Source organism: Mus caroli, unplaced genomic scaffold, assembly GCF_978045245.1.
Source record: "Mus caroli unplaced genomic scaffold, Mus_caroli_1 scaffold_11, whole genome shotgun sequence".
Lineage (NCBI taxonomy): Eukaryota > Metazoa > Chordata > Mammalia > Rodentia > Muridae > Mus > Mus caroli.
This window is the reverse complement of record NW_028227266.1, coordinates 81225432-81247641: the sequence shown is the minus strand read 5'-3', so window position 1 is coordinate 81247641 and position 22210 is coordinate 81225432.

The following is a 22210-nucleotide window of genomic DNA, read 5'->3' as shown; positions in this document are numbered from 1 at the left end:
CTAGGAGTTAAAACAGCCTAAAAGCTGTTGGTCAGCTCAGCCATATGCTCTTAGGACAATAGACGTGGAAAATGGCCTAGAATTCTCTAACAACACAGAAGCATGCGCACAAGTCTTTATCTGCTGCATTGATAGAGATTTCCTCTTACTTTTGTCTTTTGTTGAAAAAAAATTCACTATCTTTTGGAGACAGTGTTAGGAATGTGGGTTGATTTTTATGAAACAGAATTTTTTAAAAATTATATTTTATTTTTAATTTATTTTTACACTCCATATTACATCCCACCCCACCCCTGTCCACTTTCTGTCTGCTCCACATCCCACACCTCCTCCCCACCCTACCCCATCTCCACGTGGATGTCCCCAACAGAGATTTTTAAATTTAGTCTTCAAAGACTCTTTCCACAGTCATGATCAGGATCCCCTTAAAGAACATTAAAATAGCTTGTGGAAACTCTTAATAAAATAAAACTGTATTTCTCAAATGTTGCACTCTTGGACTTCCTTCCTTATATCTCGTCCTGGCTGTTAGACTTGTAGATATTTGAATTGTTCCATGACTCATGGAAGTCAAGTTTTAAACAATGTGTGACTCTACTAGAGTTTTTTATTCCTGAGGTGGTTGGTAATTCAAATATGTTTTCTCTAGTCTTCCATTGTTATTAAAATTAATGGCACTTATCAAGAGTGACATAAATGCACAGTCAGATACCAATGGAAGAGACTAATAAGAGTTAATTATAACTGGAAATCAATCTCTTAACATAAATTAATAAGCTGTAAGAAATTGATTTCTCATTTCTTTTGCTACTTCATTAAACACATTAATGCCTTAAATGAAAAGCTATTCCATGTTCCTTAATATCTTGTTGAGTCATTTGTCAAGACAGGTCATATAAAAATCCCTTGGAATCTTCACCAGTCTTATTGTAATGGATTTCTGGATAGACTCACAGAAGGAAAAAAATCAACACTTAAAACAGTATTTGAACACTGGATTAATAATTTAATGCCCTTCGTGTAACAGAAAGCTCAGGTCATGTCTGGTTGATTTTTTTCCCCTTGTTTTTATTGATGGTGGTATTCGGGGCAGCTGTGAAGTACCCTGAGAGCTTGTAAGTAGGGGAAATGAGATTATTCTTTAAGAATTAAATTATAAAATCAATAGAAAGTAGATAAGAGTAGAACTATGCAGCCTCTCGAAAAAAATAATTTGTTGGCAGCTCAAGAGCAGGACATAACTGAATACCCAATAAGTTTAAAGGAAACATAATAGTCAGAAAAGATGATACACTGTCATAAATTGGGGACAGTTAAACTATCGAAGCAAATATTAGCCATGTTCATCCTAAACACAGAAGAGTATACTGCCCAGGGGGCTTTTTTTTTTTTCTTTTTTAGATACCCAAAGCTCTACTTCAGGCTGTTCTCTGAATTAAGTAACTCATGATCTTGTGCTAATCAAGGAACCTTAAAGACTGATTTTTTTTTGCTGATCATCTGCCTGTGGGTGAGCAGAGTTGGCCTCTGCTGATGTGACTGTTTAATGGAAGTAGGCCAACCATATCTCTATTGATAAATTTGTTGCTGGTCTGATTTCATAAATCGTTCTATTAGCTGAATAAAAGCTACCCTGGATGGACACATTGACTCCTGGTATGTTGACTACTAGATTTTTAAGCATATGTATTTGATTGTTAGAACCAGTTACTTCCAGCTTTTAGTGCCTGGGAGACCTTGGAGATGGAGTTATTTATATGTAGAGAGATCAAAGTGGAGATGAAAGTAGAGAATTGGATAGAGATAGATTTCGCCTGATACTCAGTGTAATACTTACTTCCATACAAGAGCAGAGTGGACTTTCTTTTATTATTCCAATGCTGTAAAACACACAATACTTGAACTTCCGCATTATATTTTTGTCTATAATAAATTACATTTTCTAGAATATTAAATCTCCTGTTAATAATGCAATAATGAGCTGAGTACAGTAGACTGCTCTAATGGTTTTCATTTTTGTTTAAAAGTAAATAGCCACCCCCTCTCCCTCTTATCATTTCTCCTTTTGCAATCAGTAAAAGCAAAGATGCCCATGAATGAAATTTGATACATCCCCAGCCCTTTAGAGTACTACTTTTGAGTTTGTAAAGAACATTTACTTAAATATTCTCTTTAACTTTTCAATACCTATGTGAAGCATTTAAAGAGAGCGTTTTGCTTTTGTTTTAAATATGAAAATTGGGCTATGATTGCTAGTGAAGACACTTGGCAACATCTACTGACTGGAAGCTTGGCTAAGAAGGAGAGGCAGCTGTTGGAAATGTCTGAAACCTCAATACAGTATCTTCTGTTTATGATGCCTTCCTTGCCTTGTTCAGAGACCTGAAGAAAAATTTAAAAGGTTCCAAAAGCTCAAGATTGGATAAAGGTCCGCCCTTTAATAAAACATCTCTATTTTGTTTAAGCTGTGCTAAGAGAATAACTTATTGCTTACTTATTTGTGAGTTTATTTGCCTATAGTCTTGCCCCATATAATACATCCCTCAGGCCACCCTCCCTCCACGCCTCCCATTTCCTCCCCTTCCTTAAGATCCCATGAGCCTCCATTTCCCTCAGAAAAGAGCAGGCCCTCCTCTGTTATCGACCAAATACAACATAACAAGATGAAATAAGACTAAGCATAAACTCTCATATCAAGGCTGGACAAGGAAACCCAATAGGAGAAAAAGCAGGCAAAAGAGTCAGAGACACCCTCACTCCAACTGTTGGAACTCCCACAAAAACCAACAAGCTAAGCAAACACAGTATGTATACAGAGGGTTTAACCCAGGCCTATGCAGGCTCTGTGATTGCTGCCTTAGTCTTTGTGAGACCCTATGAGTCCTGCGTTAATTCTTTTCATGTTGTTATCTTGGTATCCTCAACCCCTCTGGCTCCTGGAATCTTTTCCCACACTTTCTGCAGTATTCAATGAGCTCTGCTTAATGTTTGGCTATGATTCTTGGCATGTGCTCCCATCAGCTGCTGAAGGATACCTCTTTGATGACAATTGGACTAAGCACCTATCTATGAGTATAGCAGAGTATCGTTGGGAATTATTTTATTGAATATTTTTTTCAATCATGTTTGCTTTTACTCTATGCCTCTGAGCCATCCAGGTTTCAGTTCCTGGCCATCTAGGCAGTGTCTGCCATGGGTTTCTTCTTGTGGCTGGCACTTCAGGATCAACCACCTCAAGACCCAGCTATACCACCCTTGGGCATGTATCTCAAAGATGCTATATCCTACAATAAGGGCATGTGCTTAACTATGTTCACAGTGGCTTTAATCATAATTGCCAGAAAATGGAAACACTATTGTCCCTCAACTGAAGGGATAAAGAAATCCATTCATAAAGAAAATGGAGTAATTTACACAGTGGAACACTACTCAGTTGTAAGAAAACATGGCATCATGAAATCTGAAGGCAAATGGATGAAATAAGAAAAGGTCATCTTGAGTGGGGTAACCCAGACCCAGAAAGACAAACATGATATGTATTCCCTTATAAGTGGATATTAGCTGTTACATAAAGGAAAATCACCCTACAATCTATAGATTCAGAGAAGTCAGATGCGGGGGGGGGGGGGAGTTCTAGAGGGCAGGGTAGATAGTTCTCCCTGGGTTGATTGAGGCAGGTGGGGATGAAGAGGATCAGGTTAGGAAGGGTGGAGAGAGAGAGAGAGAGAGAGAGAGAGAGAGAGAGAGAGAGAGAGAGAGAGAGAGAGAGAGAGAGGAATAAGTAGGCTTTTAGGAGATGATGTATATTGATATAACAGTAGAAATTTCCTGGAACCTATGAGATTGTGAGAACTCATCGTATGTCCTAGTGAGGACTCATAGTAATGGAGGATATTCAGCCTGAACAGGCCATCTTCTGTAACCAGGGTAGGTTTCCAGTGGTAGGATTGGGACTCAAACCTAGCCACAAAACCTTTGAATCACAACTTTTCCTCTCTGTAAGATGCGCTGGGGCAATGGTAGGCCAGAACTTGTCAGAGTAGTCACAAATGACTAGTGTAACTAGTGAGTATTTTTCCCCTGCACCCTCAAGTTTTTTTTTTTAATGTAACTATGTTGCATGAGATACTATGCTAAATGGTGAAGGTATGATATTAATAAGCAAGACTGAGTGACTGATTTCATAACATGTACATTTCAGTCATTGTGCATACAGTTAACACATCATCGCACATCTGTGACTGTGTGGACAGAGGGCTTCAGATATTTTACTCGAGGACTGATGTTTAAGTTGATGTCCTGTGTAGGTAGGTGGATTCAGGGCAGAGATGAGGATGGAATCTCTTTATCTATAAATGATGCTAGGTTTAATAAAAATATGTTAAAGGAGAACAGAGAAAGCTATATATTTATTACATAAAGTTCATATCCAGTATCTTTCATGAAGATGAAGGTGGAGAAAACAGTAGAGATGAAACTTCAAGTGAGCTAATACTTCATAATTAATTACCATGGCTCCTCAGTTCATATTATCACACTTTATAGGATGCTTTGAATAAGAAAGGCCTCACAAGATTCAGGGATGTTACATAGGATATTGTGTCTTCTAAAATGATTAGCTAGAGGTCCAAACTTAATTGTCTTAATAAGCCACTTAATCATTCATGACAGACGAGAAAAGCCACAGGGGACTCTGCTCTAAGGCTTTCAGCTGTAAGTTTCTAAAAGCTCATTAGTGAAGCACAAGGTTGAAAGCAGGGTGTAAAATTGCTTTATCCAAAGGCCCTGGTTATTATTAATCTACATTTGTGGAGTTGCTTTGTATTAATCCTTCTTAGTAGCATGAAGAAAATATCAAGGAGTTCCCATATGAAGATAATAATAGGCATCATCACAACAAAATAAAACTCAGCTGAAATTACCTTGAAAATCAAATTTAGACAATGAGGGATGGAACAGATCTCATTATAAGTAAAATAACTAAAGTATGGACCCTGATTAACTGGAAGGTTTGAGAATGGGTTATTTTGACCTGTTATTAAAAATAAACTCATCTCTTTAAAAATGATGTTCTCATGCTTGAATATTTTTGGCCTAAATAGTATGTGCTAGAAAAATTAAAGAAGATCCATAGAAGAAAAAGTAATATCTATTGATTTAGTTAAATTAATTCAAAGACTGGGTACCAGTTGAGTTTTAAAATGTTTTCTTCAGGTTATTTAATAATATGCATATATAATTAAAACCTGAAAATATTTTAATGTAAGTCTGAGAAAAATTTTCAGACTGTTTTGTCAATTATTTTATGAGCATTTTCATCTTATATATAGCATCTTTGAGCCTTTCATTTATTTCTGTAAACTATTTTAATATACACATGTTATTTAAAGATTCATATGCCAGGGAATATAAAATGCCTTTTGTGTATTTAAAGCTTATGAGTTTAATTTAAAAGTTTATTTCTTTTATAAAAAGAAAATGTTAAACAAAATAATACAAACATTGAAATGTGCTTATGCGTATTTTAAATTATTTTTGCTTGAGTGACTCATTTGTTTTTTGGGACATTTTTGTATGTTTGTATCAGCTCTTTGACACCCTAACCTCCTGAGTGCAAGTTCCCATTTCAGTGCATCTGACAAATGATGAGCACTGTTCATCCATTAGATCTCCATGATGGGCTGAGTAATATATTCTACCCTTCCTCACCTAAAATCTTGAAATTCTGAGAAAATGTACTTTAAGAAAAATTAGGCTAGAATGGCAGTAGCACAAGAAATTCTTGAAAATAAGAAGGCAAATGGCTTTGGGATTTCAGAGGAATGAGAGAAAAGCCACAGAAAAATGAGAGAGAGAGGGACTGCTGAGGAAGTCACTCAAGAAAGGCTGTCCCGAAGGTCACAGGGCACAGGCACAAATACTTGTGGTCTTAGTTTGGGTTTATGCTGTAAATAGACATCATGACCACTGCAACTATTTCACGTGACAAAATTTAATTGGGGTTGGCTTACAGTTTCAGAGGTTTAGTGTACTATATTCATGTCAGGAAGCATGGCAGTGTGCAGACAGAATTGGTGCTGGCGATGGAGCCCAGAGTTCTACATCTTGATCTGCAGGCAACAAGGAGAGACTGTGCCACACTGAGTGTGACTTGAGCATATAAGAGACCTCAAAGCCCATCCCCACAGTGACACACTTCAACAAGGCCACACCTCCTAATAGTGCCACTCCCTATGGGCCAATCATTCAAACACAGCCATCTATGGAGGCTGTACCTATTCAAATCACCACAATTACAAAGCATGGAGAAGTCATTGCCTAGAAGACTGCCAGCCATTTGGATCTGCCATGACATAGATCTTCTTCTAAGTGTAATCTTGTGTTTGAAATGAGCTCCAAGGGCAAACAGATCTGTGTGGGATGTAGAAAAAAAGCAAACATTGAGCATTTGCTCTGCAGGTCAAGTCCGCTTTACTCTCAATGAAACTTTTCTGCTGGTCTTAATTTAGAGAATATTTTCTCATGCATGGTTGTATAATGTTGTCAACTTTCTCCTGTTAAACTTAGGATAAAAATTACTTTATACGATGATTATAGTGAGCTTTATGGATTAAGTTTTGAACATTTAATTGTTTTGCATTCCTGATCCATGCTCTTCTTGGTTATACTGGGTACTTGCACATTTGCATATTTTGATGAGTTTTGCTGACAATATTTCCTTAAGAATTTTTGTATTTATGTTTGGAGGTATATTGGAATATACAAAGTTTGTGATTACAGTATAAAAATTAGTGTTATTGCACTCCAGTGTATGCTAACATACCCAAGAGTGGTAGCCTAATTGGACTGATGAGTTTTTAGGAAAATGAGGACACAATGTTGGATGTGTACGGAACTGGGGTAGATCTGGAAGGAGTTGGAGGAACATGGTCAAGATACAATATATAGAATTTTCAAAGGATGTTGAAGAAAGCACATATAGCAGGAACAAAAAGTAATAGGAAATTCTAGAAAACCACTTCAATAATTGTTAGAATTAATACCTAAACTGAGGATGTTTCTAGCATGAAATAATATAGTCTATTGTAAAATACAAATCACTGTGAAAAAGTAGCATATCTTAAAATTGACTCAACCACTTTCAGTTATATGCTGTCTAGTAATTAATTACAGTCATCATGTTGTTCAAGCTGTCCCTTGAACTTACTGCTTTGGCCCAGCTGAAATAATGTGTTCTTTATGATATGTCATTAAAATTAGTGTTCTCTACAGTTTTTTATTTTTTTTTTCCTTTTCTTCATCTCCTTCATACTGTGGGTAAACATTGGTCGGTGCTCTGGCCTGAATATCTGTGTTCTTCCCAAATTCATGGGCTCATGTTAAGTTCCCAGTGTCATAGTTTGATGTGGTGGAGCCTTCTGAAATTGACATAAGAATATAATAAGAAATGGCCTTATAAAAAGGGCTGTGTGTCATCAGATATTGAATCTGATGTCAACTTGATTTGGATTTCTCAGCCATCAGAAATGTCAGGAATAATTGATATTGCCTATAAATATTCTGGTTTCCCAAATGGAATAAGGCAGAATTTGGCAATGACACTGAGGTTCTGCCGCAAGAAATCTAAAGAATAGAAATGGCTTTGGAGTGGGGTGAAGGGCAAAGGCTTTGGGTGTGTCGAGATGTGTCCTGGAAAAGAGCCCAGACAACTGAGGATGGAATATAGAAAACAATTACAGATTAGGGTTTGGAAAGTGGATGGCTGTAGACCAAGCCTCAGTTACCTGTGAATTTACAGAAGTATCTATGAGCAGGCCCATGGTAGGAATTCTATCAAGGTCACAACTGGAAACAAGAGACCTGCTGTTAGAAACAGGAGGGAAGACAGCCCTCATTATAAGGTGGTAAAGAACCAGTGAACTGTGCTTCTGCCCCATGGTTTTGTAGAAAGTAGATGAAATTGGATATTTCACAAAAGAAGTCTCTCAGCAAAGAAGACAGTATAGTTTCTCTTCAGGCCTCAAGTGCAAAACACTAGAAGAGAGAAAAAAAAATTAAACAGATAATTTATAATCAAAAGGGAAGTACCACTTGCAAGTTTGGAAAATTATGAATGATAGTCTTGTGAAATCTACTGATCTGAGATGCATGTCACTCTTTTTCCTATGTTCTCAAGGCAGAGCCACAGTGCACTGACTAAGAGGGTGAATCATGTGTCCCGAAAGAGAGTGGTACACAGATAAAGCACCTTTCCTAGGCTGTGCTATGATCAGAGTGAAACTTGTAGCAAGCTTTATTTATATTGTTGTTCAATTAAAATGTTTTATAATTTGTCCTGTAATTTCTTCATTATTCAGAAATCTATTGTTTTTTTGTTTGTTTGTTATTTTTTACTGTAAAGGATGTTCTCACATGATTGTTACATTGTATGGCTATTAACAGTTTATTTTTCTAAAACATGTGTATAATGAGTATATTTTAATTAATTTCTTTCTCCCAATTACCTTCTCTTATCTCTTTTGCTTTTCTGCTGTTTTCTTCTTATTTCCAAATATTCTACTTCGTATGTTCTTGAGAAAAATAAGATTTTCTATATGAATGAAATGTGCAAATTTGGTCTTTCTGAGTCTAGTTTATTTTACTTAACATTATATTATGCTAATAGCTCCTATTTTTATTCTGTTGTGTCTAGAAGAAACATCTGGTATAATTTCATGCAAATATTTTAATACTTTGAATTTACTATTATTATTATTTATTATTATTATTATTAGATATTTGTGTATGAACGTGGCCATACATGCGACCTAGAAGTGAGGAGATAATATTGTGGAGTAGATTCTCTTTTTCTTTTGTTACATGGTTCTGGGGATCAAGCTCATATTGTCACAGAAAGTTAGGTATGACAATTGGGAATGTCTTGGTATGCCAATCCAAGCACTATATTTCTGAGCATGGCCTGCTGGCAAGGTTGGTGGGGTCAGTCGTCTATTTTTCAGCTTGCTGCTTCTGAATCTCAATAGTTATTATATTATTGAAGTTTATTTTCAGCCAGTTTCAATACTAAAAATACCCCAAGTGGAGTTTCCTGCCATAAGCAAGTGCTTAAGACCTGTATGTCTGCAATACTATTACAAGCCTCACACACTAGGTTGAGCTGCGTGAGCAGGGCTGTGTTTTTGTTCAATAATGCAAAAGGGATGTTGTGGGTAGGTCGCTATGTAAAATTTCAGCACTAAGTAGTCTGGCATATGAGCTTATGTGAGAGGATAATGGTTTGGATAACAGGATGGCACTAACAACTGGAAAGAAGTTTGATACAAGAGAGAAGAACTTGGGTCAAACGGAAGGACACATTACCTGCTTCAAAGTATTTTCTAACTGGGAATGGCTTGCCACACGAGTACAAAGGCAAGGACTGCTTCTCCTGTTCTCTCTGGTGTGACGTGCCTTTGCTACCAGCTTCTGGAACTCCACTGAGTCGTTTAGTGTGGGAATACTGGCTTTAGGAGTATCTAACTGCCTTTTCTCAACCCAATTTTAGAACCTAAGCAATACTTCCAACATGACTTTTACATTGTAAGATTTTTTTTCTTCAACACAAAGGATATGTATGCATTTGAGAACTGAGGAGAGTATGCAGATCTAATAAACCCTGAATCATGGAATTTTTCTTTCTATTACACAGAATTTGAAGAATCAGATTTTTCTCCATGGATCTGATGTAAGTTTTCCTTCTTTATGTTTGGCCTACTGAAAGACTCCATTCTCTATATAGTGTCTAGAAAGACAGACACTTCCTCACACGTAGGAACCTTAAGGACCTCCTGACCTCAGTGACACACCTCTTCCACCAACGTTGTACCTCCTAGAGTCTATTTTTATTCAAACCACCACAAATGTCTTCAACATCAACTCAACATTGGGGCCCACTTCTCAGGCAGACATACTCTAACCCTTCAGAGAAATGTGACCTTGCAGAGTATTTGAAAAATCATGATGTCTGTCTGTGATGCTTAAAGAGAAAATGTAGCATGTCTAAGAGCTATGCTTTGTTGTATAGGTAGAAGATTCAATAATTTTCCATCCTCAAAACCTTATAACACTATAATTCTTTAATATTTTATATTTAAAAGATTCTATGGTTAGTAGCAAATAATGTTTGGGCATATTTCTACTCATAAGCATCATGATAGACATTAGAAAATTAATGGAGTTTACAATTCTGATCAAAATACATGTGGTGTCAAAATGAAGAGGACATCTAATGCCAAAGAGAAATGACAGCTGTCCTTCAGGCTGTTGTATTGTGCTCAAATAATGGTACATCCCAAAGCCAGCTCAGCATTTCCCAGAGCCTGATATTTCATCCGGGCTCTGTCAACACAGTTTGATCAATGTCTTCAAAGGAGAAGGGGAGGCGAATAGATGATTAACTTGAAGCATTTGTCACAGAGACCAAGCTTGCTGAGATCCTAGGCAGTGTGATGGATGTCACAGGGAAGCCTCTTTGTATTTGCCAGTCAAACAGAGCTACTGTGAAAGTATTTAATGGTACAGGAGAATCCTCATTGTTCACTGTCAGCTTCTGTGCTTTCTCTAGGCAGTGTGAATATTCTTCAGTGCCAAAAGACACAGTCAGCCAAGGGAATTTAGGGACAGTGTAAAAGGAAAGACATATTCAGTTCAGTTTACTGCTATGTTTGGCTTTCTCAGAGACCATTTTCAACTCTTTCATAATTGTACAAAATAACCTGAATTTATATATATATATATATATATATATATATATATATATGTATATATATATATATATATATGTAACTGGGTAGCAGTGTTGGGAAGCAAACGTAACATTTGCATGTGGACACTCTGGGTTTTATCTGATGTCACAACTCAGTAGACCTTCAGCTAGTTAAAAGCTTATTACAAGCTGCATTATTCTCATTAAGAAACTGGAATAAATTAATCTATTTCATGGAATTTCATGAGGATTGGTGTACATTCTAATACGTAAGAGATAGTAGGTAAATACTGATAATGGGAAAAAACTTTATTCAAATGCATTTTTAGGTGTGGGTACATTTTCATGGAAAGCAGGCTGTTTGCTCTGGCTGTCTTCTTAGCCAATCATCCCTTTTAATGTAAAACAAGCCAATTCATAGGTAGACTCAACACTATCCTTATTAACAACATAAAATAGTCAACAACTGCAATTTTATGTGTGAACAAAAATAGAAAGTATTTTTCATTCACTGTTGTACAAATACTGCATTAATTAGCACTGTAACAGAGAACGTCAAATTAATGACTGTCAGCTGGAGAGCTTTGCTGTGGTACCGCATCAGTAGACTTTGACATCTTTTGGCATATTAGTTGACTTTTTGAAATAATATTATGTGACACTGACATTTACAGTCTATAATTATTTTAATAAATAATGTTCAGTTCTCTTCAGCAACTTAAAATATTACTAAATATATACTTTGTAAGATGACAAGTTTCAGTTTTGATAACTTAATTAGAATTATTTGTGAACACTTTCACTTCTAGATTTTAATTTTTGTTCATCTGTAGGACTGTCCCAGACATGGAGATAAGTCACATGACAATGATGCTGGCTGTGTGGGATTCATCTCATTTAAGAGCGTTGAGGTTTCCATCTTCTCTTAAGGAGGTCATGTGTTGCTAGATTGTAGGAAGTCCACAATCTATGGAAATGAGAAATTCACCCATGTCTTTCAATTAGTTGAGTTCTTTGTTAAGAAGGATAAAGGAGAAAAGTAAGAGAAAAGGAACAGAAAGGGTATGTGTTCACACTCACATATGTACACATTGAGGAAGAACACAAAATACTGCAGGGGACAGGGTGGGAGATGAAGAGACATTGGCATCATTGAAACTTTAGCCACTGCCCACAGAGCAGTCATTTTTCACTTTGTTTGTTTAAAGAATGTATTTAAAGGCAAACTTAACTTTGGAGATTGTCTTAGTTATGTTTCATATATATATATATGTTCACACACACATCCCAAATGCTCCCAGGACCCTCCCCCTATGCAGACTCCCCTACCCATCCCCCATTCCCTTCTCTTCTGAGAGGTTGGCTCTCCACATCAGGTATCCTCCAACAAGGGCACATCAAGTCTCCACAGGATTAGGCACATCCTCTCCTGATGCAGCCAGACAATGCAGCCATGGAGCCTGAGCTGCACATCTGTTACATATATTCTGGGGCCTATGTTCAGCTGGGGTATGCTCTTTCAGTTTCTGAGAGCTCCCAGGGATCCAGGTTAGTTGACTCTATTGGTCTTCCTGTGGAGTTCCTACCCCCTTCAGGGTCTTTAATCTTTCCCCCAACTCTTCCATAAGAGCCCTGACCTCCATCCAATGTTTGACTTTGGGTATCTGAATCTGTTTTAGTCAGGTGCTGGGTAGAGTATCTCAGAGGACAGCTATGCTAGGCTCCTGCCGACAAGCACAACAGAGTATCATTAGTATCAGGAATTGATGCTTGCCCTTGGGATAGGTCTCAGGTTGGGCCTGTTATTGGTTGGCCATTCGTTCAATCTCTGCTCCATCTTTGTTCCAGAATGCTGGGATTTTTAGATGGGACAAATTTTAGGACAAAATTCTGTGGGTGGGTTAGTATCCTCATCCCCCTGGGGTCCTTTTCTGGTTCCATGTACCCACTCTTAGGCCTCACCCACATTGACTACTGGGAGCATTCCCCATCCCAGGTCTCTGGGACTTCCTGGAGATTCCTCTCAACGCAGGATCTCCTGGCAGCTGCAGATTTCTATTCATTCTCCTGACTCTCTGACCTTCTCTCCTGTCTTTCCCAACACCTGATCCTGATGCTTCCATTTCCTTCCCCATTCCTCTGCCTCCCATGACTATTTTATTCCACCCTTTTAAGTGAGATTCAAGCATCCTCACTTGGGCCTTCCTTTTTGTTTAGCTTCTTTGAGTCTGTGGGGGGGTATCATGGGTGTCCTATACTTTATGGCTAATACCCACTTACCAGTGAGAACATGCCACACATGTCTTTTTGGTTCTCAGTTACCTCACTCAGGATAATATTTTCTAGTTCTATCCATTTGCCTGCAAAATTCATGATGTCCTTGCTATTTAATAGCTGAATAGTATTCAGTTGTGTAAATGAACTATATTTTTTATACTGCTTCTATGATTGAGAAACATCTGGGTTGCTTCTCATTTCTGGCTTTTATGAATGAAGCTGTGATAAACATAGTAGAGCATGTGTCCTTGTGGTATGGTGGAGCATCTTTGTGTATAATGCCCAGGACTGGTATAACTTGATCTTCAGGAAGAACTATTTCCAATTCTCTAAGAAACCACCAGTTCGAAACAGATTGTTTTCAGAGTAGTTATACAAGTTTGCAATCCCACCAGCAATGGAGTAGTGTTCCCCTTTCTCCACATCCTCAGCAGCATGTGCTGTTGCTTGACATTTTGATCTTATCCATACTTATTGGTATAAGATGGAATCTCAGGGTTGTTTTGATTTGCAGTTCCCCAATGACTAAGGATACTGATTTCCTTAAGTGCTTCATAGCCATTCAAGATTATTCTTCTGAGAGTTCTCTGTTTAACTCTGTACCCCATTTTAAAATTGGGTTATTTGGTTTGTTGGTGTCTAACTTCTTGTATCATTAGTATATTTTGGGTATTAGACCTCTGTCAGATGGAGGGTTAGTGAAGATGTTTTCCAAATCTGCAGGCTAAAGCTCAAACCACACATTGAACCCCACATTGTCCACACTGGGAGACCTCAACAACCTACTCTAATAAAAGAACAGGTCATTGAAACAGATACTAAGCAGAGAAACAATGAAACTAATAGGTGTTATGATCCAAATGGCTCTAACAGATATCAACAGAACCTTTCAACCAAAAACAAGAGTATACCTTCTTCTCAGGACTTAAGGGAAGCTTCTCCGAAACTGATCATGTAACTAGGCACAAAGAAAACCTCACCAGATACAAGAAGATTGAAATAACCCCTTACATTTTATCAGATCGCCATGGATTAAGACTAGACTTCAACAACAACAGAAACAACAGAAATCCCACAAATGTATGTAAACTGAACAACTCACTACTCAATGATCACTCAGCCAGTGAAGAAATAAAAAAAGAAATTAAAGACTTTCTTGAATTCAATGAAAATGAAAGCACAACAACCCTAAACTTATGGGACACAATGAAAGCAGGGCTAAGAGGAAACTCATAGCACTAAGTACCCTTATAAAGAAATTGGAGCCGGGCAGTGGTGGCACATGCCTTTAATCCCATAACTTGGGAAGCAGGGGCAGGTGGATTTCTGAGTTCAAAGCCTGCCTGGTCTACAGAGTGAGTTCCAAGACAGCCAGGGCTACACAGAGAAACCCTGTCTCAAAAAGCAAAAACAAAAACAAAAACAAAAAAGAAATTGGAGAGATCTAATACTATCATCTTAATAGCACAGCTGTAAGCTCTAGAACATAAAGAAGCAAACACATGCAAGAAGAGTAGATGGCAGAAAATAGTGAAACTCAAGGTTGAAATAAATTAAAAACAAAGAGAATAATACAAAGAATCAACAAAATCAAGAGCTGGTTCTTTGAGAAAATCAACAAAATAGACAAAGCCTTAATTACTTTTCTATTGCTGTGATAAGACACCATAATCAAGGACACATATGTAAGAAGGCATTTATTTGGTGATTACAGTATCAGAATGTTACACATGACCATGAAGAAAGCAGATATGGTGTTTGACCAGTAGCTAAGAGTTCACATCTTGAGGCATCATCACAAGGCAAAAAAAAAAAAAAAAAAAAAAAAAAAAAAGACACTGGGAATAACTAAGACCACTGACAACTCAAGGCCTACCCCCAGTGAGTCAATTTCTCTAACAAGGACACAATCCTTCCTAAAGAGTTCTACCAACTATGTCCAAGCATTCAATCATATGAGCTTATTTTTATTCAAACCACTACAGAGTTCTTCATCACCAACTCAGCATCATAGCTCACTTCTCAGGCAGATTCTAATATCTGGAAGCCATTGGAACCATGGGGAATGTGCATATGGTAACTTGCTACCCCAGGCTTCAGTACAGAATCATGGATGTAATATGCAGTGAGCCTCTACAAAAATAAAGTTACCTAAAGTTTGCAGGCTACATTTTTTTTAATGTGGCCAAATAGATGAGGCAATTTCAAGTGAGCAGCCAATGGACAAAGAAGGGATTTCAAGACTGCATGCATGCACACACAAATACAACAATAGTAATAAAAAGAAAAAGAGGCCATGAATTTGAGAGGGGCTATATGTGTATATGGATGATATTGTATAGAAGAAAGGAAAATGATGTGAGTATATTTTATTTAAAATCTGAAGATTTTAAATATTATTTGTAAAGTTGGTCTAGCATTGGTCATTAAGAAGTTGGCTATTTAATTAAGTAGATGAACTTACAAGTACCTTGTACCTCACATTTATATTTGAAAAAAATATTTGTTACATAACTAAAACCTTGTAGATAAACTCAGAGTTTTTAATAAACATTTATAATAGTTTAGGAGCTTATTATTGCAGATAATCTTATCAATAGAATATGGGATTTTCAAGGTTAGGTGTGGCTTGTGGTCTGTTGATGAGTGCAGATCTTGGAGCAATGGCAACATGGATTTCTAGGGCAGGTTCATGCATGGATGTCTGCTTGCATGCTAATGCTACTACTGTTTCTTTGTGTCCTCCCTACTTACTGATGGGGTCCTTGTCTCTTCTCTCTGCCAATGCAATTTCCTTTCCTTTTCAACCTCTGAATCACTCAGAAGGGCTTTCTGTCTATTATCCATATCAAATAGCACTGTGAGTTATTTGTACTCTTCCACTGGACTGTATCAAGCTACAAAGCATGTGGTGAAAGGAAAAGATAACTGAGACCAGCTGGCTGCTCTGTGTTGGCTTTCATTTGTGATCCTTAACATATGCACTGTATGGGTCACAGGCTGGTAATATTTGGGAAGATTCCCAGTCCTTGTAGTATCTCCTGAGATTTCTTCACTTCATGAGAAGAAACCGAAGGAGAGTAAGCATTCCCATGACCATCCCTCTTATTTCGCAATGACAAACGTTTCTGAATCTGGATCAAGGCAAATGAACAAGACAAGAAGCTGTCTATCTTTATTAGATATTTGGTCTTTGCTAGTGCATACTTAATGATTTTAATCAGTTGAATAAATTCTCTGGGCCTGGGTGAGGGTATGAAATATGTTGGGTATCTTCTCCCATATCTCAGGATTACAAGTTCAATGGCTCTCCTCATCCCCTTCCCATCAAGTTCCTTCCCACTGTCCACTTTCAATGACTATTTTGTTTTCCTTTCTGAGTAAGATTCATGCATCCTCCCTTGTACCCTCCCTGTTACTTAGTTACATTGGGTTTCTGGATTGTAGCATGGCTATCCTGTACTTCATGGCTATTATCCACTTATAAGTGAGTACATATCATGCATGTCTTTCTGGGTCTGGGTTACCATACTCAGAATAATATTCTCTAGTTCTATTCATTTGTCTGCAAGTTTCATGATTTTTTTTAATAGCTGAATAGTATTATGTTGTGTAGATGTACCACTTTTAAATCCATTCTTCAGTTGAGGAACATCTAGATTGTTTCCAGTTTCTGCCTATTATGAATAAACATAGTTTATTTACTGTATTATTGGCTATAAACATAGTTGAGCAAGTGTCCTTGTGATATACTGGGGCAACTTTTGTGTATAATTCCAGAAGTGATATAGCTGAATCTTGAGGTAGAACTATTCCAAATTTTGTAATACACTGCCAAATTGATTTCAAAAGTGATTGAACCAGTTTGTACTCCCACCAGCAATGGGAGAGTGTTATACTTGGTCCACATGATCAGCAGCATGTGCTGTTACTTGAATGGGAATGGTGATAAGATCTGGGGAGTCCGGGGTAGAGAAGGCTAGGAGTGAGAATGTAAATCAGTGTGGGGGCATCTCTGGGACTAGATGGGGACCTGGAACAGGGGAGGCTCCTCCTGGCAGTCCATGTTAGTGATCCTAGCTGATTTCTACCACTAAGGGTTATAGAGACTGAAGTAGCCACATCTTGTAGTCAGGCAGGACTTCTAGTGGAGGGAGAGGGGCATTAACCCAAACACAACTCCTTCAACTCACAATTTGTCCTGCCTACAAGATTCACAGGGATAAAGATAGATCAGAGATCAAGGGAATGGCCAATCAATTGCTGGCCAAACTGGGCCCCCCTCCCATGTAAAACAGCCAACCCTCTATAGTGGTGTCCTAGTGACTTTGAGCACTGGAATATAGGCAGATTTTTCAGCTTTCATTGAACTATTTGAACACATTTCTTCTACTTAGTGTTCATGAGCACCTCACTTTATGGTAGTAGACTTTTGTTTGTGTGTACTGAGTTCTGAGATCCATAGCAAACTTCTATGGCTCACCATTAGTACTCTACAGCTGCTAATACTGAAGAGCTGTGCTCTTTCTGGGGTTTTGATACACCAAAATGTCCAGAAATTCTTTTCAACCTACTATTACTGAAGATATAACTTAATAGTTTTTCACTTCATGTACTTTCAATGTTCTTTTAAATTTCGTTTTCTTTCTTTTATTATTTTTAATTAATTATTTTATTTATTTACATGCCAGAGGTTGCCCCCATTCCCTGTCCCCACTCCCAGAGTTCTTCACCATATTCCTCCCTCTTCTCCTCTGAGAGGATGCCTCCTTCCTGAGCATCCCCTTCTCTGGGGCATAAAGTCTCTATAGGATTTGGCACATCCTCTCCTATTGGGGCCAAACAAGGCAGTCAGTCTTCAGCTATATACTTGCCAGGAGCCGTGGCTCAGCACATGTATGCCCTTTAATTGGTGGCTTAGTCTTTAGGAATCCACAGGGTTCAATTTAGTTGCTATCTCCTTCAGTTCCTTCAGTCATTGCTGACTTCAGTCCAATGGTTGTCTGTAAGTATATGCCTCTGTCTCAGTCATCTGCTGGTGGAGCCTCTCTGAGGATAGCCATGCTGGGTTCTTGCGAGCAAGCATAACACAACATCAGTAATAGTTTCAGGGTTTAGTGACTGCCCATGGGATGAATACCAGGTTGAACAGGTCACTGGTCAGCCATTCCTTCAGTCTCTGCTCCATTTTTGTCTCTGAATTTCTTTTAAAAAGGAACAATTCTGGGTCAAAAATTTGAAGGTGGGTTGGTGGGTTGAAGAGCACTTCAACTGAGTACTCTGTCTAACTATAGGAGGTAGGCTCTTCAGGTTACATCTCCTCACTGTTGGGCATTTTGGCTAAGGTTACCTACATTAAGTCCTGGGAGTCTCTCATATCCTAGGTCTCTAGGACTTTGTAGAGGTTCTCCTACACCCACCTCCAGTAGCTACATATTTCCATTCATTCTTCTGGTCCATTGGGCTTCTCTCTGGTCCCGCCTTTTTCACTCCCCCTCCTACTCAGGTCCTTCCCTTCCTTTGCCTCTCATGAATGTTTGGTTTTCCTTCTAAGTGGGATTGAAGCACACTCACTTAGGCCTTCCTTCTTGTTTAACTTCTTATGGTCTGTGAGGTATCATGGGTATTCTGTAATTTTTGTCTAATATCCTCTAAGCAGTGAGTACATTCCATGCATGTCCTTTTGGGTCAACTTCTTATGGAAAAACAACAAAAACAAAAACAAAAACAAAACCCCTAGGATAGCCAAATAAATTCTAAACAAGAAAAGAACTGCTGGGAAATCATGATCCCTGACCTCAAACAATAATGATATAAACCTCATGATATTTGTACAGAGACAAATGGGTTGATCAATGGAATAAAAAATAAACGACCCAGAAATAAACCCACATAATTATGGGCACTTGATCTTTAACAAAACATTCAAAACTATACAATGGGGATAAAAAACCAATTCGCACAAATGGTGCTGTTCTAACTGGCAGTCTGCATGTAGAAGAATGCAAATTGACCTATATTTATCATCCCGCACAGAGCTCAAGTCCTAGTGGATCAAGAACCTCAACATGAAACCAGATACACTGAATCTAATAGAAGTGAAAATGGGGAAAGCCTAGAATGCATTGGCACGGGGAGGGAGGATTTCCTGAATAGAACACTAATGACTCAGGTTGTAAGATCAACAATTGATAAATGTGATCTCTGTAAGGCACACTGTCAATATGACAATACAACAACCTACAGATTGGAAAAAGTCTTAACTCTACATGTGATGGGAGATAATATCCAAAATATATAAAGAACCTAAAAAGTCCCCGAAAACAAACAAACAAACATCAAAAAAACACAAAACTACAACAACAACAAAACAAACAACACACTTAAAAACTGAGCTACAGAAATAAACTGAGAATTCTCAACAGAGAAATCTCAAATGGCTGAGAAGCACTTAAAGAAATGTTCAAATGTACCACAGTTTCTGTATCCATTCTTCTGTTGAGGGACATATGGGTTCTTTCCAGATTCTGGCTATTATAAATAAGGCTACTATGAACATAGTGGAACATGTGTTCCTATTACCAGTTGTATTGCTGGATTTTCTGGTAGTATTATGTCCAATTTTCTGAGGAACCTCCAGACTGACTTCCAGAGTGGTTGTACAAGCTTGCAATCCCACCAGCAATGGAAACTGTGGTATGTTTACACAATGGAGTACTACTCAGCTATTAAAAACAATGAATTTATGAAATTCTGGGACAAATGGATGTATCTGGAGAATATCATCCTTAATGAGGTAACCCGATCACAAAAGAAGTCATTAGATATGCACTCACTGATAAGTGGAAATTAGGCCAGAAACATAGAGCACCCAAGATACAATTTGCAAAACACAAGAAAATTAAGAAGAGGGAAGACCAATGGGTGGATACTTCGTTTCTCCTTAGAATAGGGAACAAAATATCCATGAAAGGAGTTATAGAGACAAAGTTTGGAGCTAAGATGAAAGGGTGGACTATCCAGAGACTGCCCTACCTGGGGGTCCATCCCATAATCAGCCACCAAACCCAGAAATTATTGCATATGCCAGCAAGATTTTGATGAAGGGACCCTGGTATAGCTATCTCATATGAGGCTATGCCAGTGCCTGTCAAATACAGAAGTGGATGCTCACAGTCATCTATAAGATGGAACACAGGGCTCCCAATGGAGAAGCTAGAGAGAGCACCCAAGGAGCTAAAGGGGTCTGTACCCCTATAGATCAAACAACAATATGAACTAACCAGAATCCCCAGAGCTTGTGTCTTTAGCTGCATATACAGCAGAAGATGATCTAGTCAGCCATCACTGGGAAGAGAGGACCCTTGGTATTGCAAACTTTATATGCCCCAGTACAGGGGAATACCAGGGCCAAGAAGCAGGAGTGGGTGGGTAAAGGAGCAGGCGGGGTAAGGGTATAGGGAACTTTCAGGATAGCATTTGAAATGTATATAAAGAAGATATCTAATAATAAATAAATAAATAAATAAATAAATAAACAAATAAATAAATGTTCAAAGTCTTTAGTCATCAGGGAAATGCAAATCAAAACAATCTTGAGATTCCACCTTACACCAATGAGAATGGCTAAGACCAAAAATCTCAAGTGACAGTACTTGCTGGCAAGGAGATGGAGAAAAGGGAACAACTCCTCCATTACAACTGAGATGGCAAATTTTGTTTTCTTTTGTGTAATCAGACTTGAGAATGTTATATATTATTTATTATACATATTTTATTATTTACAAATTGCCCCAAACCTGTATGTTTATCTTTCCATCTTTGTCACATTTATACCTTTACTGGGTACTTTGTAGATTCTTTCAGGCTAGCTACTTGTGTCACGATGTACTTTCAAATGCCTTACATGATATAACTGGTTCATATATTTGATTAATGGAATATTCTTTTGTACATTTAAGTCTTCTAAGGATCTACTATATTTTCTTGGTTTATTCTTCTAGTTTCCATTTTCTCATTTTTCTTACATTTTGCATCATTTAAAAATTTTTCTTAACTCCTTCAAAACCATCTACTGAGTGTTTTATGCCTTTTCATTTACTTTGAGAGGAAAATGTTTTGCTTTCTGAATTATTTTAATATACCATCCTGTGGTGGCTAACGAATCTTCTCAGTCTGAGAATGTTGATAGTAGGTGTAATTGACCATTTTTTAATTCTGCAAGTTTTATTCTTCTTAAATAATTATAATATCTTTTATCAATACAAACTAACTCTTTCATATATTGTCTAATTTCTGTTTTTTTAATTTATAGCCTCCACTTCTCTTTTTTAGGCCAGGATATGCTATATCCAAGGCTTGACCTTGAACTTCTTTTCTCCAGTGTCTGAGTCCTTGGCACTGGAATTATAGGCATCAGTATGCCTAGTTATAGTTTTATAGGTTATCTTAAATTATATGATCATAACTGCTTGATATCTTACATGTAAAATAAGACAGTATAAAACCTTTGGGAAAATCTGAAGGCTTGGGAAGGAGACACATATTGTGAACACATTGTGGACTGTATTTCTGCTGAGTGCTTGATGTCTCTTCTTAGATATTTTCAGTTGAACTTTTTCCACTTGCTTAAATTACATGTATTTAACTCCCAGAATTTTTGGAACAGAGGTAAGTAAAAAGTTCTGTATATTCATTTTATTGGCTATTGTTTAATAGTCTGTATTTGTGAAATCTTGATACAACCTAAAACAACCTAAAACACACACATACACACACAAATGAAATTTACAATCATTAAAAAAGTCTACTTCTTACCAACTATGTTATCTGCAATAAAAAAGACAGATGAAAAACATTAGTGAAGATATGGAGAAATTAAAAATATCATATATTGCTCATATAGATGAAATATGGTTGAAAATAGTAGCCTTAAAAGGATAAACAAGATATTATTATAATCCCCAAGAATTCTTCTTCTGCTTACACACCTGGACTATGAAGCATTATTGAGCTACATAAGAAAATCACACAAATGTTCACAACAGTGTTCATCACAGCCAAAAGGTCTAGAAAAGTAACCCAAACATTTACCAATACATTTAATCATGTATTAATAGGCTCTTCATGCTCCTAAAATAATAGATAAGCAAATATGGCCTCTACATACTTGGTAGCAAAAAAGATTGG